This window comes from Chiroxiphia lanceolata, chromosome 4, assembly GCF_009829145.1.
Source record: "Chiroxiphia lanceolata isolate bChiLan1 chromosome 4, bChiLan1.pri, whole genome shotgun sequence".
Lineage (NCBI taxonomy): Eukaryota > Metazoa > Chordata > Aves > Passeriformes > Pipridae > Chiroxiphia > Chiroxiphia lanceolata.
In genome coordinates, this window is record NC_045640.1 from 34,188,384 (window position 1) to 34,202,063 (window position 13,680).

General features: G+C 41.4%; 1 protein-coding gene across 1 annotated transcript in view; it reads right to left on the reverse strand.

The window, feature by feature from the left end:
* Positions 1 to 13,680, reverse strand: part of STOX2 (storkhead box 2) — a 145,521-nt gene that overhangs the window by 71,236 nt on the left and 60,605 nt on the right. The gene's annotated exons all lie outside the window — the stretch shown is intronic.

A 13,680-nucleotide genomic window follows, 5' to 3' on the forward strand; every position in this document is an offset into this window, starting at 1 on the left:
AGGCGCCTCTCTCGGCCGTGGGACCAGCGGATGCAGCCGCGACCCCCCCCCGCCGCCGTCGCCGCCGCCCTCCTCAGGCCCGCGGCGCCCGGGCGGCCGACAGCGGCCCGCGGCCCCCGGCAGCGCCGCGCCTCGCCATGGCCGGCGCCCACTCCCGCCCGCCTGTGCCTGGCGCTGGACCGCCGCCGGCTCCGCGCTAGGGGCGGCTGGCGCGGGGGGCGAGGCCACCGGGGAGGCCGCCGGCCACTCCGCCCGCCTGCCCAGCCCGCCCGCCGCCCGCCCTCCGCCCCGCTGCGCCGAGAGCAGCCGCTGCCGGAGCGCCAGGCGCCGCGCCGCCGCCCGGGCTCATGCTAGTCCCGCCGGGCTCCGCGCTGCCCCGGGCGGCTCCGACTCGCGCCCGCCAGTGTACAAAGCGCCGTCCACCGCGGGGACCCGGCCCCTTCCCGCCCGCTCCTGCTCCGCCTCTTTTCCGTCCTTCCTTCCTTCCTTCCTGGTGGTGGCTCTGCAGCGCTGGGACCGGGTGCACAGCGCCGGGCACCCCGCACCGCCGGACTTCGGGCAGGGGCAGCGGTGGGCAGGGCAGCCCTGGGGGCCCTGCGGGCACCGCTCCCGCCCCGGGCCAGCCGCGGGACACAGCCAAGAGAAGGGGGCCGGGAGAGAGCTGCATACTCGGGGCACCCCTGCGTGGAGCCAGTGGGGTTCACCCAGTGATCTTTGGCCGCCTTTCCCGTTCGGCGCCTGGAGAACACCGCTTCTCGGCTCTTCCCCGCAGGGCCTGGTCAGTAACACCACCACACTAAAAAAATGCCACACTCCGCAAGGATATCCAGGACACCCGGGATGCCCAGCTCGCCGGTGGCACGCGGGCTGCCCGCCCTGCCACCCCAGTGGCGCCCACATCTGCACCCAGGGCATCGTGTTGAATGGGGCCAGGCCACCTGGGCATTTTATGAACTCGGGTTAGCCAAAACTGGGCGAGGGGACTCAATTCTTCCTCCCCCGCGGGACAACTCTCGAGCACACTAGGTGTCATGTGCTGCCAGCGTTAGCAGTAGGGACAACTGCAATGCAGGGATGTGAAAATGTTGCCAATAAATTACCTACATATTTAGATTTTTATAATTAATCAGGTTGTGTCACATTCCTGAGAACGTGGAAAAACAGCTATAATTTTGTAATTGGAAATTTTCAGTAGTGGTGAACCAGTAAAAGGATGACCTTCAGTGAACGAACTGAGCATCAGAGCCATGGACCATGAGACATTATCCAGTAGCTGCCTTGCTACATGGCTATGGGTTAGTCACTTCAGTGTCCACCTCAGCCCACGCGGCTACTGTACACACACACACACCAAAGAATCATTCAGGATTTTGCATACAGCAGTTCCTTTCACATGAGTAGAAATTACATTATTGAATATCAGGAAAAAAAAGTAAATGCTATGGGGTCCTTTCTCATTCAGGCTCATCTTTTTCCAACTTCATGAAAAGCCAATAGGAATGACGTGTCTATTGATGCTTTGTATACTGGTAGCAACCGCAAAAAGTTAAGATGAGAAAAAAGATGGCCTAGAGCTCCTCTAATAAAAATACAAGGTTTTTCATCATGCAGCTTACTCATATAGCAATTTACTCAACAACCTACGCAAAGCTTATAATAGAACATGTTTTCACCCTCAGACCAGAAAAACCATAAGGAGAACTTTTAGAATTGTTCAGCTTTTCTCATTGAAGGCTGAGGTTGGGATAGATTGGTTAGCACTACCTAACTAAGTCAAACATAAAAGACATACCTATTTTACCAGATGTAAAAGCAAGTTAAATTCTAGCCAGGAGCATAAATTCTCATGGCTTTGCCTTTTCAGCAGTCAAGAAGTGGTTGAATATAGCTGGCCAGCTAACTTCAACTTACAGCTGAACTAAACTCAACCTTTCTCCTAGTCTAGACACAGCCCTAGATATCAATCTGCTCCATTAAAAAAAGACATGAGACAAGAGACAAATAGGAATCAGCAATGAGGAGGAAAAATGAGGTCAAGAAGTAGAAAGACAGAACAAAGCAGGACACACACGCGCGCACGCACACACACACATGCGTGCGCGACAACAAACAAGACCAGAGTGATCTTTACTCTGGCTTTCTGTATAATTATTCCCAACTAAAATAGTCTAACAAATATCAAATAAAAAAAACAGAGGACGGCTCTGTAACTGTCAGATACAGCATATACGTCCCAATTCTTTTCAAGCAATTTGCTGTGCACCAATGAACTGGTGACAGCGTACAGAAGTCTTTCAAGTAGCTTTAATTGACTTAATTTGTACACTTCCATGAACTGTCATGAGAGTAATATAGTACATACAATTAACACATGGTATATTCTACTTATCAGTTGTAGGAATTAAACTGGTTTGTAGTTTTGGGCACAGATAACAATGTGTTTTCATTGTGTGGTAATTTTAAATGAATAATAATTTGCTCCTACAACTATGAAAAAGAAGAAGGAATGAGAGGAATAATTAATCCATCTAGCAAAGTTGATTTTCCCTTCTCAAATGTAGGGATATTTGTTCAAAATCAGTTTTGGAGGCCTCCTCTCAGTACTGAGACGTTATTCCTGTGGTCAGCTGAAGTTCCTTGTATTTAGTCTTCTCACAGTTATCTCATTTGGTTTCAGCTTAAAGTTTTCTGACATAGTATCTGAAAGAGTTCTCTTCTTTGAAGAGAGGAATTCAGAGCAAGTTTCCTCCTGTTCTTCCATTGTTTGAAGTCAAGTTTTGTTACTGGGATGAATCAAATATATAATTAAAGACAAAGTTTAAGTTTTGGCTGTTTTCTTTGGAATAAGAGCTAGAACTGTGCATGTAATTGATTTTTTTTGCCTCAGTGGCCAAACTGAAATAAAACAGTTTTCTTCATGTGATCTGAAAGGTAAAATTTGAGGGCTTTAAAAAAAAACAAACACAAAACCAACAAACCAACTCACAACAATTTATTCTTAGACATTTAAAATTACTTTTTTGTAATAAAAGGAAATAAATTTCTGGCTTCATACACCTATGTCAGAGCAGAAAAGAAGAGTTCTCAGCTATCAGTGGCTGTCCTGCTTGGTGAACAATGGTACAGAACCCTTATAAGCACAGTGTGAAATAAATAAAAATATGCTGTTTAATCCAACAGTTCCAACAGGGGCAGGGAGGGTCAATTTTCTTTGGCTGAAACCACTGGGAAATTCTGCTTTAGTTTACAAATATTTTTGCCTACCTGTTACACACTGGTAAAGTTTTGCCTAATTGTAAAAAGAAGTATGGAAATAGTCTGATGGAGCTTGCTAGGAGTAAGGAAAAACACTTCTTCCAGGCAGGAATTGAAGTGATGGGAAAATGAAAAGGAGATGGTTTCAAAGCTTTTTGCTTGCACTTTTTTTTTTTCTTTAATTCATCTCCAGTTGTTTGGGGGTTTATTTGTTTTTTAGGGTTTTTTAATAAGGGAAAGATTCAATTCAGAAGCTTTTTACTGAGATTCAGATAAAGCATTCATTTTTATCATTTGGTATTTAAAGTCCAACAGGTACCATCTCTTTCTTGAATTACTAGAGAGAGAGGTGAAGCTTGGATAAATATACCATAGAGATCGTGGGGAAAAAGGTCTGAACTAAACCAAAAAGAGGCATCCTGCCTCTCTCATAACCTAACAGTTCCTTATCAGGAATTGGCAACGTAATAGCCATTTCAAAGGCACTGATTTAACACTATGAATTTCAAAAAAGCTTAGGTACATATAAGAGATTACAAAGGATTCTTATATGTTCAAGCTTTCAATTACAACCCTGCCTCAGTCCACATTCATAAGGAGCCTGAAGGCTTTTGGAGAAGCAATTCAAAATCTCTGCTTCTGAAAATCTTGTGTTATCTTTTAAAAAGTGAGAAAACAAATATTACTAAGGATATCTATTGCATTTGATCTTCAGAAAGACTCATTTATTAGTTGATAAGCAGTTTGTTCCCATTTTACATTTGGAAAATGTAATAAAGAAAAGGGCATAACTGGCCCAGGAGACTGTAATAAATCAGTGGCATATGCACTTCTAAAACTTTAGGGTTCCAGCTTCCATTTCATAGGCTTATTTTTCCTCAACTGAAAAATAATAATTATGTAGCAGAGTACAATATGGTGAGCTATATATGTATATTTTTCTATATGTGTATGTACATGTGTGCTTGTGCATATATGGTAATTACTCTCATGTAATGTAGTATTTCAAGTTTCAGTCAGGAGTACTTCTATTTTCCTCCCTATGACAAACAAGTTTCCACAGAAAGAGCAGCAGGCTTCAGTAGCAGGGTGGGCTGGTGTTTCTGCCTCAGCTAGATTGGCTTGGTGACTGATTGCATGAGGTTTTCAAATGAAATAAGCACACAAGCCAAACACTGAAAGAAAAATGGCAAAATAATAGGACATGCAAAGAGGAAAGCAATCCCCTTCTTCGCTAAGACAAGCTACATCTCTAAAATCATTGTCTTTCAAGCTATGTATGCCAAGCTTGGGTTCTCCCTTACTCTGTCACAACCTTGCCTGTTGCACATAGCCCACTGGCTGCCTCACAGGAGAAAATTACAAGGACTTCACTTTTTTACTGTCTGCTGAGCTGGTGTCTGACAAGCACCCAACACTGACAAGATGCCAAGTGCCACACAAAGCCACGTGGCTTCAGCCTCTGCAAGTCTATGAAAAGGATGGTTTCCTGGTCCCAGCTTCAGAAACAAAGATTATGAATAATGTTGGTAATACTGGGACGCATGGGAGACTCTGCACTAAGTCGCTGGCAGCCAGGTAAACCAGAGGAGCAGAGGGTCATTTTGTGGCCTATGAAAACAAAACCATCAAATTCTGTAACTTTTTAAAAGATGGAGAGGATGCTGCAAGATTCTGGGAAGAAAATGCAGGGCCTATGAGAGAGGGAGAGCAGAAGAAATAAACAGAAAATACAGAGGGGGAAAAGGGGAAAAAAGCCTGGAGTACAGGCAGTTGTAAAGCAGAGGAAGAGAAGGGGGGGAAACGGAGTGTCAGAAGAGGTGGGAAAAATGTAATTAAGAACTTGGCAAAGGCACCAAGCTCAGGTATAACATCACAGGCTTTAGTAAGCTATGCGTTTATTAGATTTACAGCTCTGCATAATAGTCTTCCTGATTACCAGCATTTCTAATATTAATAAATCCATGAAGGCGAAAGTTGTCCACTGCATAAACTCACAGTTTTCATGCATGGATTCCTGTGGCTCTGTATTAACAAAGGTGCAGAACTCAGACTCTAAAAGACATGTTTTTAAGCAATTCCTTACTGGTTAAGGAGGTCTGGCAACAGGCTGTAACTGTCTTTGGCTGTAAAAAGCACTAGTTTTCCCTTCCAGATATTTGTAATCAGACAAACTAGCAAGAACAAACCAGAAAACTCACAATGCAGCACACCCTATCACGGCGGCCCTTAGACTTTTGATGCTAACGCTATTAATTCATCACCTCTTACTAGTACTTGTTCTTACTCAAATATGCAAGAGAAGTCAAGTACTTGTAACATATGCTTGTGGTCCAGGTCACAAAGTGAAGCAGCCTTTCTTGATGGATTTATTGGCAAGGGAAAAGTTTGGTTTGCTCAGACAACTCTCTCCTTGGAGAGACCGTTTGAGAAACTCCACCAAAAAGGGAAAGAAAAAATCCCAAGGGCAAAGATGTAAGTGCAAAAATTTCCAAAAATAAAAAAGGAAAATGTTTCAGAACTTATCACAAGCAAATCTTCAGTCTTGCTATCAGGTTGTGTTATACCATGGTAGTAATCCTGGCTTAGTTACAGCACCTCTTAAACCAGTTTCAGATCATATTTCTCTCCGTGTTATGCTTTGGGAATGTGTGATGACAGGAATGCAGCGCTGCTGCTGCACACATGCTGTAGTTCACCAATTCATTTTTCTGTGTGCTGCCTTATGTGCTGTGGTATTTATTTTAACTTGCATGACTTTTAAGAAAAGCCGGTCTCCATTACGAGAAGAAAGGCTCCCTGTTTTGTTGGGGTTTTTTCATGCCAGACCTTCTGATTGCATTTGTGCTTCCTCTGCACAGAAGACAATTGATGAAGAAGGGGTTTCAATCTGGGTACCCAAATCTACCTAAAAACATACCAGTGTACCAGCAGGAACAGAGGCTGTAGGATACAGCTTTTGCTTTGATGCATGCTTTTCCTCTCCTATTATCACTGACTCAAAGCTGGTTAGTTAAAATGGATGGAAACTGGGCTTGTAATTCCTCAGTGAACAAAACTAACTGGAGAGAGAGACAAGCTGTGAATCCTGCAGAGATTTCCCCACAGTCAAGCATTTATTAAACCTCTCTCATATAACATAATTCAAAACCTTGGAGAAGTGGAGTTACAGCAACTCAAATCACAACTCAATTCATTCACTGGCTATTCTTCCAAAGGATGTAGAAGCAAAAGATATGCCAAAAATGTTGGCCTCAACATTCTTGTTTTCCACTGGTGTCATGTATCATTAGTACCCTGGTATTTAAGTAACACACTGATATATGGGCGCCAGCTGTACTGTAAGTTAGAAAGACAGCCTAACCTTCTGCTTTGGAAGTCAAGAAAAACAGAGAGCAAGAAGTGAGTAGCTAATGTAGATCCCACCAGCAGTAAAGGCCATTATAGATTATCTTTCTAAAGACTAACTCACACATCTCTGTGTCTATTCCCATTCCTCCACAGAGCCTATGTTGCAAAGGCAGCACCAAGCACGTGCAGACGTTGGGCTCTTGTGAAGCTTCTGGATGCTACATCAACACAAACAACAAGCAGATTCTGTGTGTCAGATCATGTACAAAGGAAAAATTCATCAAGAAAAGGCAGCCCTTGACAGTAGTAGGTGGGCACTGTTACCTGGCTATTATTTATCAGAATATTAGTTTTAAACTCTAAATTCTTGTTGAGAAGAATTACTTGCCATACACAAAACTGAGCAAAGCACCACAGGCAAATAGGGCAATGAACATATTTGCAGTCCTAAAAACGGCATACCAAGGGAACTAAATCCCAGCAGCTGCTGTTAACACCACAGAGCATTTGCTGAATAACCCAGTAGTAAGCTCCCTCTCAAAATTCTTGCTTATACAGCTGTGCAATATAGTGAGTATATTTTATGGTTGTATATATATAGCAGGAACAAGAGGCAGAGATCTTAAAAACCTTAGAAAAGTTGGGAGGCCTGAAAATAGACTACTTCACCCTTCGTAAACAACCTCTTGTTGTGAATTTACTTCCATATGCACATGAAATTCTGCCTATATTAAACAGGCTTTCAAAATAGTGGTTTAGTACTGAAAATGGTTCCCACACACAAATTTGAAGAGAATGCAAGCAAGAAACAAACCCAAAAGTGAAAAAGCACCGATTCATCACCTCACAGAAAAATAGTTCAATTACTTCTGGGATATTTTATTATAGTCTTAGATTCAGAGGCTGTCTCATTGGCACAGAGTAGCACTTGGGCATGAAAAAACTCTAGAGAGGAATCATAAACACAGACAGAAATTAGATGACTCAACACATGCCCAACTCAAAGGCTTTTGGAAAATCAGTGCAAAACTATCAGTCTGCATGTTCTCTGGACCAGACGTCAGTGTTGCAGTCAGTTTGTTCCTGTGAAGGTGGTACTCTTCAGTCATTGGTTTTCAGTGGGACCCTGGAGCTTCTCTGTTCTCTCTGATTCTGCAGTAGCACCCTCAGAAGGAAGACTCCAGTCCTGGGACACCTGCCCTGTCTACTCCTCGTTACCACAGCTTGTTGCCACCCTCCGCTTGGCTTTTGAAGCTCTAATATTACCCACCTGTGTGCAACCAGAGACAATTTCCCATTGCCCTGTTCAGATGAAGGTTTATGTAGGCACCACTTGCACTTGCCTCTCTGTAGAAGCTGTTCTTAGCATTTCTCCTGAGTGCAGAGATTTTTGTATTCTAGTAGAGGAACAAGAAAAAAACATTTTATAGCACTGGGTCTCAACTTCTCCCATCACCTTGTAAGAAAGTTAAATTCTTCAGCTGGGGACTAGTCCAATAAAATAATTTTTGTCTTACCCTCCATAACACTGCAATCTGTTAAAGCAAACGTATCAACCACAGGAAGCTCTGCTACTTTTTTTTTTCTATCTATCTTTCTACATTACTGTGTGGCTGTCAGTTGCTCTGTTATTAATTAATTTGCTTTTAAATACAAAGAGGGACTTAAATCCAGCAGAGCACTGTTACCTCCCAGATTTCTGGAGGGCAGTGCAGAATCTGTGACTCCTCTGTGGAGCTAAGCAGAAGGGAGCAGCACCCAAAGCCTCACCTTAGTAAAATGTTTCATACACAGAACTGAAGTGTCACACTGCATATAAGGGCAGTCTCTGGTGTGAATTTTTCAACCTACAACTTTCTAACCAGAGTCAAGGATGAGAACAAGGGTGAGAACAAGTGAAACATGTAGAAGTTATGAAGAAAAAGATTCCCTTATTACAAAGGAGCATCATTGCAATAGTCAAAATAAAATTGTGAAATTAATAAAAGTAAACTAAAATCAAATTGGAAAAATAAAGAAAAAAATTCCTTTCTAATTCTGAAAAGCATACTCCTCACTCCCACCAAAAAAGGGTACTTACATCCTTTAAAGCATATGAATGGCAGTAGCAAAGGATAAGATTTCATTCAAAATGCTTTATGTATTATAATGAATTTTTGTAAGGCACAGAGAACCACTTATACGTAATACTTCCAGAAATATAAAAACATCTTTCTCAAATGAAACAAACATCTTAAGTGAGACCATTTACATGAAAGTAAAATTTCCTAGCATTAGAGTTGTATTTGAAAGAACCATATACAAAATTAAGAGCTAGAAAGTCTTTAGTCTTCATTAAAACTGATTACTATTGAGCTGAACTCAATACCTTCACAAGCCAACTTTGGTAAATCTTATTAGTTATGGTACTCATCTCAGAAACTCTAGCAAGGAGTCACCATGTTCCCATACAAAAAAATTTCAAGTGCTTTGTACCCCTAGGTATTCCAGGAACCAACAAATACTCAGGACAAATGTTTCTTAGGTTCTAAAAGAAAGTAAAAGAAACTCCACATGCAAGTGCTCAGCGACTTGCCTTTGATCTTTTTCTTAATGGGGGAGATGTTTAGTAACCTTTCCATCTCTCAGGCAGTGTAAAGTAGATCAGACAATCTGCCTTCACAACTGGCAAATTTCAGATTTGTCAGAGCATGATGCTAGTGTCAAATTGTTTTTGTCTTCCTTCCTCTCCAAAGATGGATCGTACTATTATCCCAGGTGACGGAACTAAGACAAAATAAACACAGACATCAGGACTGAAACAATGATAGACTATCCTAAAAGGCATTTAAGTCCCCTCAGTCCTCCAAAGAGTAAAAAGTTATAAAAACAAATACTTCTTTTTATTGCCCACATCCCCATGTCATTACTGTGGTACTTAAAAAAACCACAAACCCTACGGATTTCTACCCACTGCATAGTAATTACTAAAATAACAAAGAATTGGAAAAAAGTATTTCCAAAGCCTGATGCTATTACTGAGCTGCCAGTGAAGAAATTCTCACTAACACCCCTTAAGTCTATCCTCCTGCACTCCCTAATCTGAACACAAAAGGCTGGGTTTAAACATCCACCCCCCCACCCTGGTATTAAAACCGCCTGCAGTTTTCAGCTTCGGGCCAGCAGTGACAATACTTTAAATCCTTGGCTACTGGCTTTATGAAGACACAGCCTACAGACAGTCCCCCAAAGTTCTTTGAAATGTTAAATACAAAGCAGGAGGAGGTCACAAAGAAAATATTCCTTATAAAAGGAATGGATATCATATGCAGGCTTTTCAAATACATTTGCTTTCAGCCACCATATTCTCAATCTTGCATTGTCTGAAGCTTTTGAAATAAAATTCAGGAATTAAACGAAGCACACAAATTAGTGTTGTAAACAGCTGCCAATATATGCATGTGTTACCTTTTAGCTCTCATAAATCTCTCCAATGTATATTGTATCCTACCTCTTATCTGGAAAGACTAATTTACCTAATAAATGGTCCTACAGCAATTATAAAAAGCCCAGCCACTTAGAAGTAACATATAGGTTTTATTGCATCATCTTCTGTAGCATCTGCCCAATTAATGCAATAGAAGCCAGTCTGGTTCCCTGCTGCATGGAAATCCAGCTATCTTTCTGCCAAGAGTCTTCCAGTGCACACAAAAGACACGAGGATTGAGAAACCTGTTTTATCCCCTCTTATCCCATAAACTAACAAGCCTTTTTTCCACTGCAGCTTTTCTCAACAAACACAGATAATTACGCAAGATGGGATTTTCAAAGTAGGTAAAAGAAAAAAAAAGCAATCAGTTTAGCGTACCAGCTTTGCCGAGTACTGTCACCTTAAACTCTGAGAGAGTTGTTTGCAGGGTTGGGGAGCAGACACAGTGGTGCCCTGCCACTGACATAGGGTCCAGCTGTAAGCAGTGAGCTTTGTGGTTCAAAACTCTTGGTAGGTGGTCACATTTTCCTGTCTGCTTCCATTCCCCTAGAGGTAAACAGGGTGGTAGGAGTTTTATTTCTGTCCTGCACCTCTCCTTTTTCCTTTGGGTATCTTAAACTTAATGAAAAATGTGAGTTTTACATTCATTTTGAAAAACTTGTGTTTGGTTTGCTCTTCTCATAAAGTCTCACGAGCCCTGTCCATACTAGCTTCTGGCATGATGCTCTACCAGGCATCCATAAAAGCACCCCTGTCCAAATTTACAGATTGTGTAGGTGAGGAGGAACATAACTGGTTGCCATAGTGATGTCCACAGTCTGAGGAGCCTTTGGACTTCAGTGTTATGACAGTTACCAGGAGTTTAAAACCTCTTTAACTACATGAAGTGGTTAATGGAAGCAAGCACTCCAGCCAGCAGCAAATGCATGCTTAAATCACTGGTGAAAAACCAGCCTGAAGAACCAGGTTGCTGCAGTTTGAAATTATTTAAGATGTTGACTGTTTGATTACTTGCAAAGTAGTGTAGCCCAGCCCACAGAAACTGCCATTGCTGTGACTATATGCATGTTTGACAAGCTGCTGTCCTCTGCTTCTAGATATCAGTAAATTATTTGGGTACCTTCACAGGAGGAAAGGCCTGTTCATGGAAATGTTCCAGCTACAGAAAAAGACTGAAAGGTTATAGCAAGCTCAGGAACATCACATACTTTTGGCAAGGTGAGATGGAGGAGGATGAAAGGCAAAAGAGGGTAAGCAGAAGAATTATTGTTCCTGAATGATTAAACAAGCACAGAAACTATGATTACAGATCACAGACATCTTTTATAACATGCCAAACTAGCTCACAGAGAAACATGACTCAATAATTCAGTCACACAGGCAGTATTGGCTCTCCATGGTCTGAAAGAAGATAGGGGTCTTCTGAAACAGAGGCTCTGCCCTGACTCCCTGCTTTAGGCCACTGAAGAGGCACAAAGCCTTTGGAATATACTGAAGAACAGGCACTGGTGGACATAGCCCTGGCAGCCAAAAATGCTCCTCACTCTTCATGGCAGGAATCAACTCAAGATATATAGTGATCTCTGGCTGTCTGTTGGACTCCTTAACCCTGTAAAACAAGAAAGAGCAAGCTCCAGGCAGTCGTAACCTCACCTAGGCTTCCGCAAAGTATACATCTAAAAAAAGCATCACTAAAGAAACCCTAGTAGGTAGGTAATTTATTGTTGGGGGAGATCAAGCCCATAGAATTTCCTAGGAGTGAGAAGCAATGATTCACAGATACAGTTCAGGCTTGCTTTGACTCACACTGCTTGTGATATCAACTACAGTCAGTCAGCCTGGTTTATCCAAGAGAAAAAAGATAATATTTCAGTATGAAATGAAAGTACTAGTACTCTCTGTCCTCAACTAATGTAACCAACCACTCATTAATTGCAAAAGAATGTAGATGATTCAACAGTAATATCTTTTTTAAATCACATATTTCTGACAAGACTTCTTGTCAATTTTGAGACCTATACCATTAACATTATAAAAGTAAGATTTTTTTTTCTTAAGTGTATGCTATCGACACCTCACTTGAATATGTAGTTCTACTTCTTTTTTTCTGTGTAACCAGTTAGAGAAGTTTCCAACACATTTTACTTTTTTCCCTATTTAAAGAAAAACACCAAACCAAACAAGAACACTGATCTCTGAGCATGTGACTAAAATAACATGGATTCCTCTTTTAGCAAATTGAGGTGCTGAGCAGCCCATTTCAAAAGTGGCAAGGTCTTTGTTTAGAGGGTGTCTGAACATATTCCTGTTTATCTGTACCACTTCAGAAAACTGCATTCTCCCTGACTGCTACACCTTGAAAATCAGTGCAAAGCTTAGTGATTTCAGAACAAACAGATCAAGAGAAGACATGGCTAGAAACAAAAATTTCACCATATCCATCTTCTAATAACAATATTCCAACCTCCAGAACAATTAGGTAAGAAATTCAAACCTTCTAACTCATGTAATAATGTTTAAGAGACTTGAGCATACCAACTGTGAGTAAATTCAGCGGTCAAAAACAAGAACAAATTCAGAAAACATTCGGACTCTCTTTGCCTTCTTTAAGAAAAAAAATGTGACACTATGCACCTTTAATGGCAAGAAGTGCCCAATCCCTTTCCAAAACAGGATGCATAGCTTTAGAGTCAGTTATAGAGATATATGCAGCAATGTAAATACAAATTACAAGTACTACAAGCAGGAATATTTCCCAAGTGATGGAAGCAAGTTATCAGGTACTCAATGCTCCTATTAATTATGTTTACCCAAGTTTCAACCTATTCCTGCACAAGGTAGGGTTTCACATTTACCAATAAGGGGAATTACTCATTCTGGATGAAAATTAAATAACTTCAGAAACAAAATAGTTATTCTGACAAACTGGATAAAATCATGTTCATAATTCGTGTGTGAGTTCACATTTTGCTTGGCATTTTTGGAAGTCAGTTTTTTCTTGGAAATCATGATTTTCACAGTCAGAAACCAAACATAAGCACCCATCATTCCCAAGGATGACTGCAACAACTGAATTATCCAAAGATGCCAAGATGAAGCTCCTGTGATACATTTCTGTATCCAAAAAGCAGGCAACAAAAACAAAGTCGAAGAGAGAAGCAGATGGCCAATGAGTTATCACTCTTGGTCTGATGACTTATGTGGGCTCAACTTGTTTATTTACTCACATATTTGCAAAAAAAGTAACTTATGTTAGCAGCAACTATATTATGTATTATGTCTATATTATATACACAGTACATACCACTACCTACACACAACATTAAGGGATCAAGTATATACCCTTTAATTATGGGTTCTCCTGCAATGACAAAGGTCAGAGTTGACCTTTCCCAGAGCCACAGAGTTAAATGACTGGTATGTTTAACACCACAGCTCAAGAAAGGGTTAAAAGGATATCAGCGTTACAGTTGCTTTGCTCACTGGCTTGGAGACAGGACAGAAGTGCTCAGGTCCTCCAGGGCAGGGAAGTGAGCCTGTAATTACTGGCTATACCCTTCACACTATCCAGGAACCTCTGTCTGTTCACTACTCCCTGTTAATGC